Genomic DNA, 21,543 nt, shown 5'->3' with positions numbered 1-21,543 from the left:
CAAAGGAGTGAGCAGGCACAACCAGAGCCAGGAGCAAACATGCAGTGATGAATGCACCATCTAAGCATGCTGCTGACTGTATGTGTCCAAGTCCTGCAGTGCAGGTCCAGAGTAAGCTGCTATCTGCAGACTCCTCCAGTCACCACCACAGGAGCCCAGTGCTTGTGGGCTTTTCAGTTCCAGTCTGGCCATGGAGCCCTCAAGTGTCTTACAAGTTACATGTGAATTGGAGCCCATGTGGCTGTTCCTGAATTTAGGAATATCACAAGGACCAGGCTGCTGTGATCCTCATCTCATCAGACTGAGAGGCAGCTCTGTCAGAAGGCAAGAAAATATGAGATGATAAAAAAGCGCCACATGTGGATTTTACATGACAGGGGTGGAGAAGCTGCTCCTGTAGAAACCAGAATCCAAATGAATACAGTGAGTATCAGACCTCCTTTCCTTCCAGAAGAAATTCCAGAACAAAATTCATATCTTCTTTTTTGTAAGCCAAGGAGAAGTTCCGGTTTAGCTGATGGAAGCATCTCATTTAGAAATGCTGGTATATCATTTTGCATGCACGCTCTGAGGCTGGCGTCCAGTGGAAGGGAGCTGGGGATACAAGGCAGGCTGCCTGTCTTCTAACTATGTAGGGCATCAGCAGGAGAGTTTTTGTGGATGCTAGGTTGGACAGAGCCTTGGGTGACATGGTTTAGCGTGAGGTGTCCCTGCCCCTGGCAGGGGGGTTGGAACTTGATGATCTTAAGGTCCTTTCCAACCCTAACTATTCTATGATTCTATGATTCCCTCTTTCCTTACTTACTTTCACCCCTCCCCATCTCAACCCACCGTGTGGTACTGGAGTCAGTAAAATCAACATGTTCTTCTGGAACATTTCAACTTTGACTAATCAGGAGAGTTTCTGACAGAAAAATGTTCCACTGGAAAATTTCTGCCTAGCACTAATTAACATTTTTCTATTAGTTTTGTCCTGAAGGCACAGTAATTTATGCCTTGGTGAAATAAACAATCACTTAATGATCACTAAGAATTGGACACTCCCCAGGTTTGAAGCGTATTTGCTTACCTTAACCAAAAAAGGTCTTATTCGCTTGCAAAGCTTTACCTACTTAACACAAGGAAAGAATGGCTGCCTGACTTTCTTGTGCTTTACCTGGGCACAGGTCCAACTGCATTTTAATCACTTTGCTTTAAAAGAGGGGGGGGAAATAGTGGATTTTCACTTGCAGTGCAGTAAGGTTTTAACTACACTGGAGACAAGCTGTGTATGTGGAATGAGAGATGGTCCATGCTCAGAGATAGTCATAGAAAACAACAGGAAAGCAGAAAATTACCCAAGTGCCTTAGGAGTTCAGATTTCCTTACTATTCATCTGCCATATGAGGAACATATCCTAACCTGAGTTTCCCACTGAGTCACAGGATAATTTAGGTCATGAGGGACCTCTGGAGGTGCAGCCCCTGCTGAAAGCTGGGCTGACTTCCACATTATATCAGGTTGCTCAGAGCCATGTCCAGCTTTCATAGCACGTAATGCTGCACAAACGCACCTGAGCAACACATCTTAACATGTTGAAAACATCAGCTGCATTCTGCGCCTCCACCTTTTCTCCGCAGCAAGCCTTTATTTTGGAGCCCTGTGCAAGCCAAATGCAGAACAACAAGTCCCAGGTGGTCTCTGGGAAATGGCTGCGAATGCTGGGCATATGGTGCAGCTTTTGCTGCAGTGAGAATACAGCTACCGGGTCTCCCAGGAAAGCAGGCAGCTATATTTAAATTACTCTTGCGAAATTCACATTGATATTCACAAAAGACACTTCAACACCTCTTTGGTGGCTTGTAACTGCAGCACACAGCATGGGAAAGAACACTAGACCCTTTGAAGACCAGGGCCCCATTTCATCTCAAGGTTACAGCATTGTCTGTGGCAGGCAGATGACAGACAGCACACAAAAGCACCACCTCCCGGAAGAGAATCCTGAAGATGCAGCACTCAGCTGCTCAGTGGAAAGACGGATTTTCCCCAGGAGGGTGTGCAACCCTGGGAGGGGACCTGGGTGGATGGGGGTGGATGCCTGTCAAGGGACCAGGGTTTAGCAGATGAGCCCCAACCACTCTTGTCTGGTGCAGGCATCAGTCCTGATCCCAGACCTGTGCTCACGCTTCTGGAAGTGTGGTACCAGGCTAAGCAGAGCTGCTGATGTCCTCCACATGTCTGACCACCAAAGGTGGACTTCGTCCCTCTGGCCAGATTGTTTTGGAGAGCAGGAGACAAGTCAGTAGGCATGAAGTTCAATGGTGGCTTACTTTTATAGAATCATAGAATAGAATAGAATCATAGAATAGTTAGGGTTGGAAAGGACCTTAAGATCATAAAGTTCCAACCCCCCTGCCATGGGCAGGGATTTCCCCTGTGGCCCACTCAGTGCTTGGTGACACCACTGATTGTTTTTCCTTTTGCTTTAGGAAAATGTCTTTCACCTTATGATCTACAGACCCTGATATAAACTTCACCTCTCCCAGCACGGGCAAATGGAAAAGCTGTCAATGGAAAATATGAGAAGCTATTTGGTCACTCCATGTAGGGAGTGGAGTTCAGAAAGGGTGGTGTCATTCATCCAGAGGGTGACATGCGGCGGCTGTGCAGAAGGGCAGATCAAAGCCAGAAAACAGCTTACCCTCTTGGCCTGGTGGTTACTGAAACTCTGAGTTAACATGTTATTCTCAAAGCCACATACGTTTTACTTTAGTTATGCATACTTGTGCTTTTCAATGTGTCCTTCATGGAAAGGAGAACACATGCAATGAATTGAGGCAACAGTCTTGCTTTCCTTAGCCCATTTTCGTTAGCCCTAAGATTTCTGACCAGCAATACATGGAAGTAAGGAGAGACTGTGAAACACAAATACACCCACACAAAGCAGTATCTCTAATTGGGCAATTTGTAACATAATAATGAAATAATGTAGTTTTATCAGTAATTGCAGCTGGTGAGCTGGTGAGCCCTTAAAAAAAACATTTATTCTGCCAAGTGTTCAACAGATGTTTAGGAAAAATCTGAAACAGTCAAGGTCATTCGTGTGTGGGAATATACAAGGAATTTCCTTTTCCTGCAATGAATCTAAATCACAAAGTTTGAGAATGGCATTTTCAATTCACATGGCCTCAGTATGGACACCTACATTTAGCCTTAGATATCTAAGTGCCTTCATCAGTTTTCTTTCATCCAGGGAGCCTAGTCTAGAGCAATCGATTAGGTCACTAATACCTTCTTTACTCCCAGTGGCCACTATAACATACAATAAAAATGACATATACTCAGTCCTGCCCTTTCACTGGAGCCCTTAACATTCCCATTTGCTCAGCAGAGATAACAAAGGGCAGGATTAAGGTTAATTATATGACTACTTTCCCGACCTGTGACACAGGGCTCCCTGTATGCATTTTTGTCCTTTATCAGTCCTTTCTGAAACTTAAACCTAGGAAGTATGGAAGGTAGAAAGGAGAACAAGGAGTGATTTGTTCATGAGTACATCTTCAAGGAGCTTCCAAACTGCAGCCTCCACTCTTCATTGTTCCAGGCATGTCCCACATTGGCTACTGTAATATCAGAGGAATGCTTACTCCTGCTACTGCTGCTAATCTGGGAGCAGTCACGTGGCTCTTCTGTAATCTCTCTCTCTCCAAAAATTTGACTCTTAACCTTCCCTCGCTGCAGACATGATGTATATTGCCTTGACATTCTTCCAAGTAGCAAACAAGCAAAATCCTGACCTGAAAGTAAAGCAAACGGAGGGGGGATATTTCTGAGAATAGAATTATGTGAGCCTACCGGAAAGGGAGAAGAGAAATCTGCCTCAGTCACTTCTGTTTGCCCTTGCCTAGGAGTTACTTTGGAGAAGATAACAGAATGTTAATCTGGGGAGAAGGAAAAAACCAAAAGTTGTTCTGAGGTGCAAATAAAAAAAAAAGGGGGAGCCAGCAAAATGTATCTTTATTTATTTATTTTCATTCATTTACGTGTCAGATGAAGCTGAAAGCTGCCAGATAGTTTCTTTTCGACAGCTTGGAGTTACTGTTGGGAACAGATCCATGTATGGAAGCAAAAGCAGAAAAGCATAGATAAGCTGAGATCCAGCTATGCAAACCATCTTTAGAGACACTTAGAGGACAAGTACCCCAGCTCCTTTCTTTCTGGTAAATTTAGAGACACTATCATATGTGGGCTTTTTTCCATTCTGCTTTACCCACAACTGCTGAGACTCGGCTGGGGTAAGTGAAAAGCAATTCAAACATTTCTTGGGAACACCTAGGTATTCAGCTAGCTGACACCCTGAGAAAAGCCGTAAATCTTGGGCTATGGGATGACTCCAATAGCTGGATAGCAGTTAAACTCTCCAAGTAAGGAACATGACATATAACAGCTTTGCCGCTGGAGGGACAGAAACTTTCCAAGTGTCTGAAACAGGCAAGAGAAAAATGTTGGAAAAGAAGATTTTTATCACTCACGGACTGGATGTACAGGCTGACTGATGTTAGAGCTTCAGAACACAGGGAGAGGGGCAGGAGGGATCGGAGGTGGTTTCCAGTGCCTGAGCCTTTTGGTGCTTCTATTTAGAAAAATTCATAAAAACAGTCAAGGGTTTCTTCTTCCCCGGTCTGTCCTACTTTCATTTTGAGAAACATGTCTTATTTGGGTTGAGCTGACTGGACATTAGGAAGAGCTTGTTGTAAATGACTGTTGTTTTTCTTGGCACTTGGAGGCAGTTTCTCAATGTTCCTCTGTAGATTTGAGGTTGATCACATCCTGTGCAAGGATTTTTTGGTACGGTTTTAACTGCCATTGCAGTGTTGTGAAAGTCGACCCCAGCGAAAACAGCTGTGTGCTATTGTGAATATTTCCAAAGCACTGAAGTAGTAGCTCACTTTCAAACTAGCACTGAAATGTGTCAGTGCTGTGAACCGGGCACTGTCAGAAAAGCCAAGTAAACCCTTGGCAGAAAGGCTTTCTCCACGGAAGTGTTTTGTTTAAAAGAACACAAAAAAAGCTTTCTGTAACCTTGGCTGAAACTCTTGTCGGTTTGCATTGGTACAGTTAAATGTGAGATTTTTCTTTAAATGCCACACAATGGCATTTGGGTAACAGTTATGTGCTTTCAGGTGTTATAATACAGTATTCATACTCCCACTGCAAAGTGCTAGGTAGATCTTTCTCATTTTTCAGGTGGTTAATAGACTGGAAAAAACACTAGAACAGGTGAAGTGAAATTATACAGAAAGAACTGAAAATAATATCGGGAATATGACTGAAATTGTAGGAGATTTCCAGAAATTTGAAGGATGGTTGTAAAAGGAAATTACTAGACCACAAATGTCAAACATCCCCACTAATGAATGAAAACGCTTTCCCTTTTCCTTACATAAAAACATATAATGGAAGTGTTTGCTTGTAACTCCATAGTAAAGTCTGCAGTTGAGAGGGCCCACGCGTGCAGCTCTCATTTCCCCTTACTAAGTTAGCATTTCCATGGATATTCCCACCTTCCTCTTTTATATACTCACTGAAATACGAATCTCTCTGTCTGATTTCCTCTCAAGTACTGTAAAGAAAATACTCAAAATTAAGCTGCAGCTGAAATTTGTCTGTGTCAGGTAAACTTCTCTTTTTTTTACCTTTTAAATACATATATGTGTATGTAATGTGTCTATAGAAATACTAGTACAGAAATTAATCTTTAAGTAATTGGGGTCAATAAATAGCTTTTTAATTGCTATTGAGTAATTGGAAAATAAATCTTTTTGCTATTATTGCTATGAAGAGCACGTCTGCATTTCACACTCAGATTGCTTCTATTTTCTATTGGATATGGTTCTGTTTCATAAGTTGCTGTGACCCTGGTGATAAACAAAAGCTATTCCCCAATTTTTCCCTTTTTTTCCCCCCTCTTTTCAAGGCTATATGCTTCCCCTTCCCCAGAGACGATGACTATCTGATGTGCATGGTCCCTAAGTAAGGCATTACGGTTGTGCTAGGCATGTCAAGAAGAGGATGTCAGGATGGAAGTGGAAAAGCTGGGACCTATTTAATTTGACCTTCCCATCTGGCCCAGGGCCTGGGACAGTGTGGCCCAGTAGACAAAGCCCTGGTGGCAGGAGTCATAACTCGGTTCCCCGCCCCAGGGCAGGTCATCCCTTGTGTTCCCTCTTTCCATCCCTCTATCAGAAGCATTTTCAGGCAGGCTGTGTTAATCACTAATGTTTATTATTGCTACTATTACTAGTATTATTATTATTATCATCATTGTCATCACCATCAGTGTACTAATTATTATTAATATTTACTAGTGATTAGTCATGGGCATTTATCTTGTGCAAAGCTGATGGGATCTCATTCAGGGCCCCTAGAATATGAACAGTCATAGAAAGCTCTAGCAATAATATCACTAGATGTCTTTCATAAGTGACTACCCATTATGAGTGCTGCAGTCTCTGAGCACCCTCCACAAGGTCCTCCCACAAAACCTTCTTTGCCAGGGTGTAGGGACGAGAGGGGGAAGGGGGAGTTCTGCTTTTTCTCACAATCAGACAGAGTGAGGCCACTGAGCTGAGCCAGGGCAGCACAAAACCCAGCAGTCGAGTAACAAGGGCAGAGCTGAGCTCCGTGCTTATTCTCACTAGCTGTGGACAATGGGAAAGCTGAGCTTGCCCCAGTGGCACTTGCAGCAAGCAAGAGTATGCTGTGTGTCTCGTGCTAGGAGCCAAAGACACACAGGACTTCTTGGGGCCACTGGTGGGTTTTGTTCCTAAATCTGAGTGCTTTTCATTTAGAAAAAAACCCAGCACACGGGTCTCCAAACGTTGGGTCTGGAGAAGTCTTTGCACCAGATAAACATAACTGGTTCCTGAAAAGGGAAAGCCATGTTTGTGGTTTATAGTGCATGCAAGAAGAGAGCATCCTTGAAATACACCTCACAGAGGGGAGCTATACCGTGAAGTCACTGAATGAGGATTTCACAAACTGGCTCTGGTTTGAAGTAAGGCCAGTGTGCATTCTCCTCCTTCAGACAACTTCAACATTTTTACAGTAATTCCCAAAGGATGGACTTTGGACACCATCTCTGTCTTTTCTCTAGTAAGTCAGAAGTTTGGAGCAGATTCTGGGAACACACTGAGAGACTGATCCACTGCTCTGGCCAGATACATTTTATTGCCTATATGATAGAGAAAGGAGCTTTATGTAATGACTCTGCCTGTTCCCAACCTAGAAACCTGCAGACCCATGTGCCAATTCAAATCTGGTTTGCCTAAGGAAATGAAGCTTGAAGAATATGATGTTCCAAACCAAATACCTAAAAATGGGCAGCTGTCTTCTCTGCTTTTCTTGCTCCCAAAACGTCATCTTTCTTTTCTTGTTTCTCTTCCTCCAGGGTAAGGAACAATGATCTATCTGGAGAGGGTTTCATCAGAGCACTAACAAAGACAGGCAGTTTTCTTATAGAAATGTTGTTTTAGGAGAAGTCTGTGTTTGCAGGCTGCAAACACCACATGTAAATACTGTAGCATGCACCTTGGTGCTTGCTGCTTGCAGTCTCATGTTTAGCAGCACAGATATGCCCAGTATCGTTCATGCTTCTTGTACCTTCATAACCTTTGAATTAGACTAGAATGGGAAATGAAAATAGCCTGTGTTTTAGAGAAACTGTGCTGCCATTTTTGTTTCACTGTGTTAAACTCTGGGTGATCCAGGCTCACAAACCTCTTCCTTATGAAAATCTTGTTTATAATAACTGACTGCACAGCATGAAGAGATGAGTAAATAACCCCCAGTGGCCTCAGCTGAGCTAAATCCAGGTGTCATTTTTGGTCACTCATGGACATGAACCACTCCTAAATTTCCATCCCCTGATGGGATGCCCAGAGGTGACCTGGATAGGCTGGAAGAGTGGGGTAGCAAGAAACTTATGAAATCCAACAAGGACAAGTGTAAGGTCTTGCACCAGGGTAAGCACAATCCAGGAGTGCAGCACAGGCTGGGATTAGCCTGGCTGGGGAGAAGCTCTGTGGAAAGGGCTCCTGGGGGATACAAGCTTAACATGAGTGAGCAGTGTGCAGTGTAGCAAAGAAAGCCAAGAGGATGCTGTGCTACATCGACAGGAGCATCACCAGCAAAGATAAAGGTGTCATTATCCCACTCTACTCAGCTCTTAGAATACTGTGTTCAGCTTTGATCCCTGCTACACAAAAAAGATGTGGACAGGCTGGAAACGGTTCATGGAAGGGCCCCAGAGACGATCAAAGCACTGGAAGCTGGCCATATGAGAAAAGGCTGAGAGAACTGGGTTTGTTCAGCCTGGAGAAAAGAAGGCTCAGGGTGATGGACACAAGTTACTCCTGGGGAGATTCCAGCTGGACACAAGAGAAAAATTATTCACAATGAGAACAGCAGCCACTGGAATAATCTCCCCAGGGAGATTATTCTATGATTCTATGATTCTATGATTCTATGATTATTATCCAGTCATGGATTCCCGAACACTGGACACTGTTAAGGTTCAGCCAGACAGGGTGCTGGGCTATCTAGTCTAGGTCATACTTTGCCTAGAAAGGTTGGACCAGATGATCCTTGAGGTCCCTTCTAACCTGGTGTTCTATGATTTTATGATCCTATGATAGAAACTGCTTTTAATGCCAGGCTGGAGTCTAGTTTTTACAACATACCTTTACATGATAGTAAGTTTTCAGGTATTCAGCATGCTGAACCATGGCATTGCTGAATTGTGCTCACATGGTAGGAATCCTGGGACTGGGGTTTGAAGACAAGGCATTCAGCAAACGAAGAAAGCCTCTTTACAAATGCAGGGAAGAAAATCATAATCTGAATTTAAAGTTGCATGCCCCAGAGCTAAAAAGCTCTGTTTTAGAGGTGTCCTCAATATTTACCCTAAGCAGTTGGCAAGATGTGCCAGCTGGGTATGGCTGCGGAGACCCTCCAGGGTGCTTCAGACAGGCTCCAGTCATGAGCCTCACACTTCAGACCCACCATCTGCTGATCTGTGCTGCTATGGGAAGAGACAACAGCGTGACAGCTTTGAGCTGTGGTGGTGTCTTCTGCCAACCTACAGGTAAAGCAGGGAATTTATGAATTGACATTCATTTTGGAGTTTATCCTTTAAGAATCTCAGTGTTATTCTGGCAACACATGGGGGAAAAACGTAGCAACAATACAGTAAATCTGGAGGTCTTCAAAACTGTTTATTCATATCTAGGGCTCCAACCATCACTGTGATCTAATCATAAATGTATTCTTATTGCATAGGGTCACTGTAGGGCAAAGCTGAAGTTGTTTAGTTTTCCACCCTTCAGCATATTTGGATTTCTTTTATATTTAATGCTGAACTTCCTCCTGAGTTTGGGATGTTTGTTTTTAGGATCTTTCTAAAATCCTTGGAATGCTTAACTCTGACGTTGCTAACATAAAATGCAGGTTTGGTTTCTGATGTCTCTAGCTGAGCCTTTTCCAGAGATAGAGAGAGGAGAGAGGAGAGAGAAGAGAGGAGAGAGGGGAGAGGAGAGAAGAAAAATATTAGTTTGACCAGAAGTTTTGTCCCTGGGATGTTTCCCATGTTAACCCACAGACTATGGCATATCCTGAAGATTGCAAGACTAATCCCACATGACACCACCACCACACACCATTTTGCTCTTCCAGAAAACTGTCCTTCCTTTTGTCAGAGCACCAGATTGGCTTTTCTTTCCCTCTCATATAAGAAAAATCAGGAAACTAGAGGAAAATGTGGAAACAGAAAAATATGGAAAGTGCAGGAATGTGGCCTGCAAAGATATTCTTGCCTTTCTGTCCCACCACCTCACTTGAGGCTTCCTTGAGTCCCTGTTGGAAACTTCTGCACATTAAATGTTCCCTTTCTGCTTTCTTCTCTATCTTGGGGTGTATTGGACACCCTTCTGTTGCAACATGGCCAGAAAGGGGTTGTGGTCTCCTCTTTGTCAGCTAGGTAGGTCCCTGCAGACTGCCTGGACAGCAATGTGCAAGGAGGTGAATGGCATGGCACCATCCTGGGCTACCTGTATCTAACTCACTGGGAGATGGGCTGGGATCCTTGGGTGCAGTGTACCTGAAAATGCTCCTCCAGGCAGCTAGGTCTTCCAAGCTACAGGGAGATCTCACCAAGATGCAGAATTGTTCAGCAAGCGTTAGGGAGCAAGGGACAGGACATGAGCTTACAGGAGGTGGAGGGGCATGGCCCACAGTGATCTGAACAGGGATTCAGTGTGTCAGGCCGAAGCCTGAAGAGTCCTGAAGCAACTGAGGGGAGGTGCTGGTCCACCTGAGGCAGCTCTGACCACTCTCAGGTCTTCTGAAGGGGCCTAGGGCTGGATGGGCCAGTCTTATCTCTTGATCTAAAACATCTTCGCCTTTCCAGATCAGCTTGCTTTGACACCTGTTTCTAAAAGCAGCAATGATGCATCAAGGCTTAGGCTTCAGTGTGGGAATAGGGAGCCCACCTATGAAACAGACCCCTCCCTGTCGTTCCCATCATCAGCAATTGCCATATCTCTACACTGGGACAAGGAAGCAAAACCAAGGTGACATCTACTTGCCCAGCATGTAATTCTCAGCTCATCGCTTCTGCTGCAGTTTGGCCAGCACGATATTAGAAAAACCCCGTATTATCTTTTTGGCTTACAGAAAGAGACCAAGCAGAGACCTTGTTCTTCTGCCCTAGATGCAGCAATAAACATTTGGATTTGCTGCTAGATTGTTGAGACTGCCAACATGTACACAGTGAAAGTAAACCCTTCCTGTGGCCACAGACCACAACATGCTAGTGATCCATGGTATTATCCTGTTATTTAGTGAATCATTGTCGCTGCTGAGAAACACACAGTCGAGTAAGTTGCTAACAATAACAGTGGATGTGAGAGACAAGTGTTTGTTTTACTCTGGTGTAACTTATTCCACATGGTCCTTTAAAACATGTTAAATGTTAAGTCATTTTGGCCTGCCAACTATTATTTCAAGATGACCTCCTGGATTTAGCCTCCTTTTCAGAGCATAGCTGTTTGAAACAAGGCTCTGGAAACATCTCCTGCACAGAATAAATGCCCAGTTCAGAAGCAAGACAGATGTTCTCAATTGCCTTATCTTTAGCTGGATTAAGTAGGTCTCCATTTTTATTGATTGTCCAGAATAGTGATGTTTACTGATGATCTACTGTGACACATTTCAGATGTAACCCAAGGAGTTAATACAGATTCAACTTCAAGCATTTACCTCCTGTATGTGTTTTTTCAAGTTGCTGATGAGCCATATCTTTGTGGAAACCTAGCAGGCTTTCTAAGTTGTCTTGGTAGTGCTAATTCTTGGGCAAAATACTGCAAAAGGAGAGATATGAAGCTGTGAAAGTTGTCCTCATTGCACTCTCTAGCTACAGTACTCAAAGGTTTAATACAGTGAGCTCCAGCACCACAGTGGACCCTTGTGTGATGTCCTGCACTTGGGTTTTTGCTGTGTTCTGCACTGGGCCTTGTCCACAGCACAGCTTGGAAATCAAAGACATTAAGTAACAGGAAATAGATGCTTCAAGAAGCATCTTTCTCAATAACTGAGAGATTTGCCTTTTGGCTTGAGTTGATTTAATCTGAAGTTAATTTCTGAGAATGAGACTAACCAGTACTTAGAGCATTTTAGAGCCTTGCTGATAACCTCATTATTCCCCTGAAGTGTGACGTATCTCCAACTTATCCTAGACAAAACAGTTAATCTTGAAAGTTCTCTGCTGCGAGTGTGCATGAGGATCTATGGTTCTGTGGAGAGCAGTGTGTAGGGAGCAAGCACGTTTTATTATCTGAGAAAACTTCTTACCAGCTTAGTGGGCAATGATTTGTCTCTTCAGCTACAAATTGCTGGGTAAGGTTCAGGACAAATCATGAGTACTTTAGAAGAATTAGTTAGTCCCTTTCTAGACACTTGAGAATCTCCATTACAAACTGAAGACCCATCTGAGGATCCATAATTCAGTGACAATTACCACATTTTTAGAGGCTGAGGCAAGCTGTCTAGGTGTGCTCTTTGCTTCATGTGTGCCTGGAAAGTGCCTTAGTGTGTTAAAATGCTGAAGATGTACCTCCCTCATAATGCACTGGAATAATTTGGTCCTTGACCTTTAATTTCAGAGTTCTTACCTTAAAAATAACCAGGCAGACTATCTTTAAGCATGCTTTGATGCACACACCTAGAAGAATGCTACAAAGCTGTGCCACTACTCATGTTTTCTAGACATTTTCTGTCCCTGCTGGTAAAAACATACCCGATTTTAACATTCTTTTCTTTGAAATAGACAATCTGATTATTTTGAAACGTGCCTTGATGTATGCAGCCTACGGAAAATTACAGAACAAGACAAGCTTGAAGACTCTAACATTAATAAAGCTGATGTTTTGCCAGCACAAACTGCCTTCATCCTGAGTTGTAACTCCATCTCTTGTCTTTGGAGTAGATTCTATTTGACACGTGTCTTTTCTTTTGTGGCTGTAACTTTAGCTAGTTTTTTCTACCCAAAACATTTGCAGGAAGACACTGCTGAGTTGAGCTCTTTGAAGAGCTGGAGGTATGTTTAATGTGGCATATGTGCATGGCCTGATTGACTTTAGATACAGCTACAGACATGTGTAGCTTAGCTCATTTGTGATTCCCTGTATTGTTGAACTCCTGTGGTGCCAGTGTCCACACTTAAAACCCTCTGTAGAGTCAGTCAGGAGAAATGGGGACTAAGTCCCTCCTGACCATGAAGGCAAGCTGGACACAAGAAAGGTGGAAACATTAGGTTTGTTTTTCTGCTTCAAACTGTCGTAACTAAGCACAGAGCTGATCGACAGCCCCCAGTCAGTCCTGAGTATGTCACTTGCTTTACCTTATATTCTGCATTTGCCCCTTCTGTTCTTCCCAGGTTTTGCTTCTTTACCAAGTGTTTTTCCTCCCAGACAAGCCATACACCTGTATTTACTTTTCCCCCACTGGCCCCAGGTTTCCTGACTTTATACAGTTATTTGCTACTCATGATATGGTTGCCTTGGTAATTTCTACTTCAGTAAGCAATTAAGCTAGTAACCTGCTTTTGTTATATGCAATTTTCCTCTTTTATACCATTTTTCATGCTGCTGTATAGTTAGTGTAACAACTTGTCAGGGATACTCTGCTGTGTATACATTACTCCTTATGATCTGCAGGCTCTGGTTGCTTCTCATACCCTTACTTCATGTTGTAGCTTATACAGCCATAAGTCAGGGTTAAGCAAGACATTATTTTGGCTTTGTTATGAGGAGTGCCCATGTGTGCCCTTGTGCTGTTTTCTCATTAGAGTTGCAGTTTGGTCAGGGCAAGACATCTGCATACTACCTGCAATTTACAGTGGGACAGGCTTCTAGCAGGGCAAGTGAAAGGAATCATCACAGTAGAACAAGTGTTTCCAACACAAATCTTCCTGTGCTTCCCGCTCCTGAGAGCATTGGGTAAGCTTCAAGGTACCTACGGCTGAGACAGCAAAACTAATGGAAAATGTGGGTGAGGTAAATGGTTATGAGCCTGGAACAAAGCTTGATAGGACAAAATGAATGTAGGATATATCATGGTCTTCAGAGCAGCCAAAAGCTCTCTTCCCCAGTGTCCAACTGGCTAAATTGCTCATCCATCCAGGAAACAGCCTGGAACCAAGGCCAGTCCGCTCCCTGGTTGCATGAGCTCGAATAGCATGGCCACCTAGATCTGCTCTTCAAGCAGAGCTCTAAATTCCAATGCTCTGTTTTCCTACCCCAAATCTTTGTCCAAAGCCTAAAGGCAGGTTTTCTTTTCTTTCACCCTACTAACCACAACAGTGGTTTTCTTTTTTGTGATGTGCTGAATGTCTCCTAACTGTTCATCTCTCAGATGCATCTTCCTGATGAAATGATGTCGAGAACAACATCACTTACATCTCATCTGACCTCAACAGAGGTCTCATCCTGAGGTTTCCAATGCCATTTGCAGGTGAAACAAGGCAGAGCTAAGGCACATGCTGGTGAAGTCAAAGCAATAAGGAGGCAAGGAAGATTTCTGACCATCCTGCAAGGACAGCACAGAATAGAGCCCATTATAATGAAGACAAGTTTCATTTTAACAGAAGTTATTTCACATCCTCTTGCCTAATGGGCTTGGGTTTTGCAAAGTGTTCCAGCAGCTTTCTTGACCTGGAATATATAAATAAAATATAAATAAGGTGCTTTATGCATCTGAGGCCATTCACTTCTCACTTTTAATAAAAAAGTCTATTTTCCTTGGAATATGCAGCCTCGCTCAGGGCTGGCAAACAGATGGTACAGAGGAGGCCAAATTACCTTCACAACCAAGGGCCACAGCCAAAGTCATGCACTACATCTGATTCACCCTGCATCTCCCACTGATAACAATGGAAACTTGCACACAGATCAGATGAGGCATATGGCCTCATGTGACACCAGAGCTGTTGAGGAAGCATCATGGTCCTCAGTTTGAAGGACATAGCTCCCAAATCTTGCCACATTATCATGGTATTTTCACTTTTGCTTTTTTCTTAAAGTCCCGGTTCTTAAAGTCCCTGATTGCACATTTGGAACCTCAAGCAGAGAACACTAGTGCCTGCTTGGTTGTAGTGGTGCCCTCGGGCTGGCATACTGTACCTCCATGGCCCCTTGCAGGACACTCATCTTGAAGCCAGTGAAGTCCCTAGTCTATCGCTTTCACTGGGAAATGCATTTAACTTGACCTTACACCTGCATTTTTAATTCCTGCATTCTGCAGTTTTGTAACAGCAAAAAGCTTTGTTGGTTTTAGTGGGAAAAGATGCTAAGGGACAAGAAATTCAGCAGGTGACATCCGGTCCTTCATTTTCCAGGGACACAGGCTAGGAACTGTTTTTTGCCTGTGAAATGGGATGGGAGTGAGATGCCAGCATTACATGCACTGCTGTTGAGACAAATGACAGCTGTCAGAAGGCTGCTGAGTTTCTACTCCTTTGAGAAGAGTAAGAAGACAGTTTGCACCTTTTACATCTCTTACATTAAGCTCAGGCACTGAAGTCGCTCTGCACACATATTGCATTTTTCCTGTATATCCCTGATGACCAGAAAGCAGGTTTGGTCAGTTGGTTGTTTTTCCAAGAGAAAAGTGAGATTCTGAAGCAGAATTTGAAGAGCATGTGGCTTGTTTCGTCCAGTAAGTGTTTGCAAAATACATGTGACTATTCCCATTCCCAAGCTCCCTAAATTCATGCCCAGCCCCTCTAACAAGCTCTGCTTTCAACACCCACATGGCAGGTGGTTTCCAGTGCAAATACTCTTCTATGTCTGCCACAGACAAGCAAAGCTCTGCAAAATTTGGCCTGTCAGTGCCAGTCTTCTTCCAGGAAAACTCTCTCACAAGCTGTTAAACGCTATGCTCATCCATTAGTGCTATGGATTTATTGTTTAAACATGCATAAAACGCAGCATGGGGCAAGTACTTGGGAAAAAGCTCGAAAGCAGCATAAGCTTGGTTTATCCAGTTACCTCTGTGGGCTTCCAAAGCATTGCAGTGAGAGCAAACCTTATGCTACCAATTCTTCATTGGTGTGCCAAAACATCCCATTGGACACTGCCTTCTCCCTGGGTATAGGCTTTACTCTCGGTTTTCCAGGGATAGAAAACACCTTCCACAGCCAAGACCTCTGGCTGGCCAATGGACAACTGTCATGCATTTAGACCTTCCTGGGGTCATCAGGACTCAGACTGTACCAGCTGCTTGGAAACAACTAAGGAGGCACTGCCTGGAGAGCTTAAAAAGATGTGTGTGTTGTCCAGCACACTGAATTGCCCTTCATATTCACTGCTGTGTCCCACTCCATCCACCACATTTCTAAATGCCTGATTTATTCTCCAAAGAGCAAAGGCAGTTTCAAAGGCATCAGTGAAAGTGAATGCTCAAACTGTTGGAAACTATATTTCTGAGCATCTTTTTTAGAAACACCACTCTCAGGGATCTTCAGGTCTCTGCCAAGAACATGCAGAGGAGAGCCAGAGAAGGTTCAGTGGGCTCATCCTCAAGTCTGCTGCAGTGAGCAGCAAAGACAGATGGATGGCAAGCCAGAGGTGACATCCCATATGCTCCTGCAGGGTCTCTTTGCCATCTCCTGAGGGACTCAAGGAAAACCATGACCAGATATAAATAACCAATGAGGATTCACTGGTTATCCCCCAACATTATCTGAACCCGCAAAAGCTGGAGCAGAAACCAAGGCATCCCATGGTGGACGTGTTCCAGACAGGCCAAGAAAGAGTGGCAGGACAGCTGCTCAGAAGTGAACATGCTGTGGCTGAGCTGAAGACTGACCTTGTCCTGACCACTTGTCTCTTATAGGGAATATAAGGCAGGAATTTTTTAAGGAAGATATACTGAGGGTTTTTTTTTTTCCCCTTCCTCTAAAATGTGCAGGAGCTCAAATATCTTTTTTCTCACAAGGCACTGGGCAGAGAACTGGCCCACGCTATTCTTTCCAGTGCTTGAGACATCACAGTCCACTAACCCCATTCTTTGCAGGGAGGAATTGTCTTTCTGCTCAGCATATGTAGACAATACCCTAAAACCTCCCCCAGCAACTGCAGAGAGATGCAGGCTGCTGTCAGAGCAAGCTGTGGGTGTGCATGAATGAATGAATGAACCATTCGTTAGTACTGGCATGAGAATCTCCATGATTTTGAGACTAGTAATTAGTGGTTGTAAGTGAGTTTGCAATGGTAGGTGTTCACTTACATGGCTGCAAAGAGAGACAGGTAAGGAAAAGCAACCGGAGCAAACTGCTGCCTCTCCCACCATAACCTAGGCTGCAGTCATGATGAAGCATGGATGTGCCCACACGACAACAAACTTGCTGTGTCAGGACATGAGCAGTCTTGTTGCATTTCTGCCTGGAGCACCCAGCAGAATACAGGATCATTTGCTCAGCTTCTCCAGCAGATCGCACAGCCCATGCAGATCTCTGTGCTGTTACAGCTACCACTTCAGCTAGCTTGCCTGAGAAGAAGCCGTGTGAACCACAGCCATTGCAGTGTGGAAAAGTCCTATAATACAGTATCTCTTCTCACCATTTGGGCTCACTGTCTTCCCTTCTCCCAGACTTCCACTCTTTCTTTCAGAGCCCAACTCACCGTTCTCTTGGAGGCTGTGAAAGTTGTAAGACTGAATGTGCGTGGAAATGGGTGTGAGGGACTAGGGAGTGGTGGACATCTTCTCCCAGCCTCCCAGAGTCAGATCCCTCCTAACCAGTCACTTTTCAATATGAAAGCTGCTCTAAGGTGCAGATGGAATAATGTTACACCTCTGCTTCATCCTTTCTGTCCCAGTGCCATTAAGGCAGGGTGATACAAAAGGTTCATTTGCATGGACTAATGAGCATCACCACATACACTGAGAAACTCTTGTTTCTTTCAGCTCCCCTCAAAGGTCACAGAAATCACTCACCTGAAGCAAGCTTTCTGAGTGTTTCAGCAGGAGGCACTGGGAGACAGGAACATACACTGCAAGCTGCAGAGAGAAGTGAACTGGGGATGTGCTGGATCGTCAGAGAGAAGCTCACCAGTGGATCCCCATTAGTAGAGTTAATGTCTTAGAGTTCCAGAGGAGTTTGGTACTATATTCAGTGAAAGAGCTGGGAAGTAGGTCAGCAACATAACTGAGGGAGAGGGGGAGCTTTAGGGAGAATTTCATGGCTGACAGCTAATTAAACTCTGAGTTCCACTGCTTACTATTGCAATGATTAGGTTTCAGTGTGCAGGGTGAAAAGCAACAGCAGGGATTGTGTTTGCTGCAAACTTTGTTGCAATAAACAACAAATTGTTGTCCAACCTGTGCTGGATAGTGTGAACATTCTCTTCTGCTCACACTGTCCATTTGCGATGCCATCTTGTTGACTTGCATCAGTCTTGCATCCTGCAGCCACTGACAAACCAAACACCACCGGTACACATCCAGTGCTCTGCTCTGGCCCTGATCAGAGAGTAGCACTGTGAATTGTCTACACATTTAACCGTGCTCATTTTATATCAACGGCCCTGCTGGGAGAATTGAGTCCCATGAAAGTACCACATATGGCCAGATGCAACTTTATCCCTTCTCTAAAGAATTTTAAATCAAAAGAGGTGAGACAGACAATCAGAGTTAGCTACTGGACACAAACCATGGGTTTTTCCTAAACTAAATCCATATTTGGAAATGCCTTTCATCCCATGTGTAGGTAATAAGCTCTTAAAGTGAAACCAAAGCTAAGTAATATCACTAACAGATGCCAGTCTAATAACAAGTAGCTGTGGTTTCGGTTGGTCAGTTCATCACAAAGTGCTTTACGAAAGAGTTTTGTGATGTTTTCCATGCCTTACACCTCATCTTGAACAGAGAAATTTAGTTTCCCATCTCTGAAGGACATGGGGATGCAGACATCTTTTGGGGTGTTTTTTCTTAATTAAAAAAAAAAATAATAAAAGAAGTGAGAGGAAGAAAAGAACAATTGAAAGCCAAAGGTAAAATTCTGGATTGCTATCCTGCCAGTGCTGACAAAAATTACAGGCACAGCTGACAAGATAAGACAGAGAAGGTGTAAGAGGGTGCAGGAGCTAGTGTAATGGCTCTGCTTCTCCATGGTTCTTGTTGCACCTGAGGATATGGGTGCAGAGGGCTACTGAAGGTCACTGGGTATTTGCAACTACCAGTGTGTGAGTTATTAGCTTTGGTCCTATTTTAAGTTCTTAAAGACAGAATTTTGCCTGGAGGGTGGGACAATGGGTTCATCTGCTCCTTACTGGAGCCAGCAGTGGGTGGAGGACTCATTCAGGCATGGTGAAAGGGGAATTGCCCTCAGGAAGGACACTTAGGCCAGCCTGAGGTGCAAGCAAGTCATTTTGTGTCAGGCTGCTGGCTTTCTGCAGGACCTCCCCAACACTGATGAACTTTCCCGTGCGGAACAGGAGGCTCTGTGGGTTCAAGGGGCTGACCTGCACGTAGCCAGATGTCAGATCAGTTCCCAGGAGGGCCCCAAATGCCCCTTGTTTGTCACCCCGTTGCCCACACTGTCCTTTGCAAACACAACACTGGTGATGTGACTGGGGAGTGAACCACAACCCAGGGCTCCTTGGGATGCTCCTACCTCCCCATATCAGCCATAGGCAACAGTAGGGCATAGTGACAGACACAGCAAGACACCCCTCTTCTTGCTTCTCTTCTCAGTATCTCTCCCAGGGCTCACTCACAAGTGGGGACGGGCTTGCCCTGGCTGGGAGGATGCGACGAGTCACGTCTGAGGGCAGGCAGAGCATCAACGGGGACTGTCCAGGGCAGCACAGGGGTCAGTCAGGGCAGGGCTGGGGGCTGCCCCAGGCAGGGCGGGCAGGGCTGCTGGGGGTGGGTCCGCATCCAGCCCTGCCTTTCAAAGTCCCTCGCTCCGAGGAGGAAATAGGGAAATATTTCCAGCAGCAGCAGCAGCAGCAGGAGGAGGGGGGTTGAAGCTGCCACCGCGGAGGAGGGACGGCGGGTTTCTGTCCCCGGGATGCGGAGGGAGGGGAGGCTGCCTGCGGGGCGGGCCGGCTGAGCGCATCCCCGGGGCTGTGTGTGTGCGTGCGCGCTCCCTCCATCTCTCCCTCCATCCCTCCCTTCCTCCTTCTCTCCCTCCCTCCCTCTCTCCCGCCCGCCGCCGCCGCGCCGCAGCCGCGCACCGGGGCTCCGGCACCCGCCCCGCGTCCCGCCGCGATGCCTCGCCGCTGCTGAGCCGGCCCCCGGGCGCCTGCTCCTGCATCCCCCGCCTCCGACAGGTAGGACCGCGACCGGCCGGACCCAGCCCGGCCCCGACACCGGTTTCTACACTGGGGTCCCTAGTGTCGGGGAGGATGGCGGAGGAGGGATGGGGGGCCAGGAGCCGTGTGGGAGATGATGGGGAGGAGGGGGTAGGATGCTTCCCGCTCCCTCCGGCCTCGGGAATGCGTTTTCCAGCCCAGGCATGGCACCTTTGGGAGGACGGTGGGGCTCGCCCCCCTCCCCCGCCGGCCAATCGCAGTATGTCGCGACAGGAGGCGCGGCTGCGGCGGGGGGCTGCCTCCCCACTACCCCCGGGGCCGGGCATTGCTGGGCAGGTGGGGCTGGGGAGGATGCGGGAGCAAAGAGGCTCCCCTCGGGGTGCTTACGGGCATCTTCGCCCGTACGACGCGGCGGGGAGCGGTGCCTCCGCCCGGCGTGGCTGTCCGTGCCTCCGGGCAGGGCTGCTTTTTCTCCAGCTCCGGGCTTTCTGCCTTGAAACGGTTTCCGAGGTGAGCGGCCGGAGCCACCTGCAGCCACGATGAAATTCCCGTTTTCGTCTCGACCAGCATGTGTTGTTAAGGGCTGGCATTAAGCTGCGCTCATCACGTAGGCTTTGTCTAGGTGGAAGCATGGCTGGGGCTCTTCCATCATCTCGAGTTTAATTCTTTAACCGTAGCCTTGTTGCTTCCCCACACTCAGCTCTGTCTCCAGGGCGAGAGCCAACTGCCAAAACGTTGCAGAAATGCAGCAAGCACTAGGGAGAACTGGAGTCTAAAAATGAAAGCTGTAGTAAAACCACAAGGTCACAGGCATGTGGGTGCGAGTGATTTCAGGGCTCCTCTGCTTGCGCTTCACAGGATGCTGTTCATCCAGTCCCAGATGTTGGACATCCACGAGCCAGGCAATGGAAATGGGGGCTGAGACAGGCTGGGGTTCTCTGCACACTCTCCCGACTCCTGCCCAAGCATTCATGTGCTTTTTCTCACCAGCACAAAGGGAAGAGGTGCACACTTATTTAGAAAAGGGAAGCTTGGACACTTGCATGTTGATGGCGGCCGGGGAAAAAAGAGCTGTGCTATATCACTTTGGCTGGGGCAGTGGACATCACCAAAGAAAGGCATTTGTCTTCCTCTGGGTGCATCTAATAAACGTTTCTTTCTCCCCTTTTCCTTCTGATTGGCTCTTCAATAGCAGCTTTGCCCATTTTCCAGCAGAGGTATTTAGCCCAAATAGGAAAATAACTCAGCATTTCTAGAGCCATTATCATGAACCCCCACCACTGCCTCCCCAGGAAAGTTGATGCACTGCCTAACTCCTCTTACACCCCACCAGCTTTGCGTCTCTGGAGGCATAAGCAGCTCCTAAGCCAGTGCTGGGGAACCACACTGCTCGAAGCTTCCTCTGTAGCAGGGTTTGTGTTGCAGATGTTTGAGGAGGCTGGAGGTACTCTTCGTGCTCAGCGTCCCTGAGCACCAACACTGAGTAACACAGTTTTAAGCTGATAAAACTTTGCTTGCTTCTCTCTCCCCCACTTTCCCCAAGCTTTTTGTGATCTTCTGGCTGTGAACTGCTCCTGAGAGTTCAATATTCACTGTTCTGCAGCTGGCCAGGCTGTACATAGTTTGCTCTCCTGGCACTGTTGTACATGGCAAAGCATAAAGTTGGCTCATGTTGGAGTTCTTGGTAGTCTTC

General features: G+C 45.8%; 1 protein-coding gene and 1 long non-coding RNA gene across 3 annotated transcripts in view; one reads left to right on the top strand and one right to left on the bottom strand.

The window, feature by feature from the left end:
- MRPS5 (mitochondrial ribosomal protein S5) overlaps window positions 1–21,543 on the bottom strand; it is a 288,002-nt gene that overhangs the window by 203,424 nt on the left and 63,035 nt on the right. The gene's annotated exons all lie outside the window — the stretch shown is intronic.
- Window positions 4,062–12,454, top strand: LOC133210691 (uncharacterized). 2 transcript variants are annotated; one of them, XR_009724981.1, is made up of 4 exons: window positions 4,062–4,274; window positions 10,445–10,607; window positions 10,711–10,859; window positions 12,362–12,454. It is a non-coding gene; the product is annotated as an uncharacterized LOC133210691 (long non-coding RNA). The 2 variants fall into 2 exon arrangements; XR_009724980.1 differs by lacking the exon at window positions 12,362–12,454 and having other exon boundaries at window positions 4,063–4,274; window positions 10,711–11,255.

Source organism: Neopsephotus bourkii, unplaced genomic scaffold, assembly GCF_033783945.1.
Source record: "Neopsephotus bourkii isolate Nb327-2 ecotype Australia unplaced genomic scaffold, CSIRO-AGI_Nbou_v1 NB_481, whole genome shotgun sequence".
Taxonomy (NCBI): Eukaryota; Metazoa; Chordata; class Aves; order Psittaciformes; family Psittacidae; genus Neopsephotus; species Neopsephotus bourkii.
Note: the sequence above shows the minus strand (reverse complement) of the source record. Positions and strands in the feature narration are given on the sequence as shown.